The following is a 2,450-nucleotide window of genomic DNA, read 5'->3' as shown; positions in this document are numbered from 1 at the left end:
CTGGCTTGCGAGGGTGTTCCAGAAATATTTGTAAAATGAATTAATGAATAAGTTGAAAGTTATTTGTGTTTGGAGGATGTGTCTGTGTAGTGCAGCAGTGGTTAGCTGTAAAATTGGGAGGATAAATAGATGTGCCTTCAGGTCACCTCTTGGGAGTGGGAGTTCATAGATGTATTCTCTTTGGAAGCTTTGCTGGCTGTGCAGCTGGGAACTACCCCTTCTGGCCCTCTATTAGAGCTCTGGTAAAGGCAGTACCGTATATATAGCTTTGCAGACTTGGAGGATAGAGGAGGAGATTGACTCGAGATTGAGGCTGAATCTGAGAGGAAAGGCTGTGCTTTCCCAGGAAGGATTTGTTCTCATGTTGCCCTGTGCATGTAGGCCTGAAACTCTTTGCTGCTTGTCATGCAGTACTTTTCCCTTCAAGTCAAAAGAGTATTAATATTAAAAGTCATTTTTTCTTAAGGAGGATACACCATGGCTCACTATATGCATAGTTTCATTAATGAACAATAAATAATATATGTAGATTTGTTATTAGCAATTCTTCTCTTAGTACCTCCTTGCATATGGAGTAAGAGGCTTTTCCTTTAGTTTGAGGCGTCACCTGAGCAGTGTCTAATGGAACTTCATCATGGCATTGTGAGCATCCCAGCCTTCGCCTGGGGAAGGATAGACCTGGAGGAGGGAAAAGAACGGAAGAGAGGGAAAGAGGTGGAACAACCTTCTCTGGAAGGAGACATCTTCATTGTGTCATTTCATATACAAAATTGCACTTATTTCCTATAACGGACTTATAATGTTGGCAGTATTATCATTTCCAATCTAAAAATAGGTAGCTAGAGAGCCAAAAGATGGAGTAAAATGGCCAGCTCAGCCATGAGGCAGTGGAACTAGCTGTGTGCCTGTATCTTTAGACCTCACAAACCCGTTTTTCTCACTGCTACAAAGAATGGAAAGGTTGTCAGGAACTTGTCTGTGAAGTACAAGAGTTTCCATACCCTTTGCTGTGGTTTTTTGTTGTTGTTGTTCCACCATTGTCCCTGCCTTTAATAGGGTTCCATCTGAGACTGAAGAGTGGGTGGGATCACCAAGCCCAAAAAGGGCGGGAGTATGGCAGACACTTCTGGTGAGTGTAGAAGGAATGTTTATGGTTCACATACACTTACTCATAGGAAAAGCACAAAATCTGTGTCAGCTTAGGAAAGTTTTTCCTTATGAATATTTTGCCTCTCTGCCTCTTCAGCAGCCAACTACGTTTTCTAGTGTAGTGCCAGCACATGCCTCAGACATGAAAGTTGAAGGTTGAAGTGATAAGAATGGGCTGTATTGATTTCCTGGCCGCTACAGCTGCTTTGAACACTGAAGACAATGAGTGTCATCAGTGATCCATTCACTGATCTCAGCTACATGGTCTACATGTTCCCATATGATTTCATCCACAGTAATTTCCATGGAACAGTCAAGGCAGAGAACAGGAAGCTTGTCATCAATGGGAAAGCCATCACCATCATCCAGAGGCAAGATTCCACCAACATCATATGGGGTGGTTCTATGTCAAGTGGGATGGCGCTGGTGCTGGGAATGTGGTGGAATTCATTGGTGTCTTCACCACCATAAGAAAGGTTGGGACTCACTTGAGGGTGGAGCCAGAAAGGTCATCATCTCTGTCACTCTGTTGATGTCCCCTTGTTTGTGATGGGTATGAACCATTAAAAATACAACTTGTATATTTAAGATGGTCAGCAGTGCCTCCTGCACAACTGGCTACTTATGACCCTGGCCAAGATCATCGGTGACAACTTTAACATCATGGAGGGACTCATAACCACAGTCCATGCCATCACTGCCACCCTCAAGACCATAGATGGTCCTTCTAGGAAGCTGTGGTGTGGTGGCTGTGGGGATTCCCAGAACATTATTCCCTACATTTACTGGCATTGCCAAGGCCATGGGCAAGGTCATCCCTGAGCTGAATGAAAAAATCACTGGCATGGTCTTCTGTGTGCCCACTTCACAACATGTAAGTCATAAACTTTACCTGACATCTGGAGAAAGCTGAAATATGTGATGATGTTAAGAAGGTGATGAAGTAGGCATCAGAGGTCCCCCTAAGGGAGGCCAGGGAAGAATCGTGTTGAGATGGAGATGCCTGCTGCTGCAGCCTGCAATGCTGAACCTGCACATGGAAGACGCACATTCCAGGAGCCTTAGTGCCAACAGAGATAGTGTGTGTTATGGTAATGCCATGAAATGTTTGGTGGCTTTTTATGTCAGCCTAACCTAGCCTTTTCTGATCAAATGCCAGTGGGTGGACAAATGCACACAATGGTATTTTCCAAAATACAAAAATTACTGTAGAGAATAGGGGCTCAGGAGTGATTCCTCTCCTCTGCCTTTCCACACCAGCCACCAGAACATTGGCTTGTAGGGACCCATTATGTGATTGC

General features: G+C 44.3%; 1 pseudogene; it reads left to right on the top strand.

Moving 5' to 3' along the window:
* The first annotated feature begins 1,386 nt into the window (after nucleotides 1-1,386).
* LOC101522530 (glyceraldehyde-3-phosphate dehydrogenase-like) lies at nucleotides 1,387-2,141 on the top strand (annotated as a pseudogene).
* The last annotated feature ends 309 nt before the right edge of the window (nucleotides 2,142-2,450 follow it).

This window comes from Ochotona princeps, chromosome 11 (assembly GCF_030435755.1).
Source record: "Ochotona princeps isolate mOchPri1 chromosome 11, mOchPri1.hap1, whole genome shotgun sequence".
Taxonomy (NCBI): domain Eukaryota; kingdom Metazoa; phylum Chordata; class Mammalia; order Lagomorpha; family Ochotonidae; genus Ochotona; species Ochotona princeps.
Note: the sequence above shows the minus strand (reverse complement) of the source record. Positions and strands in the feature narration are given on the sequence as shown.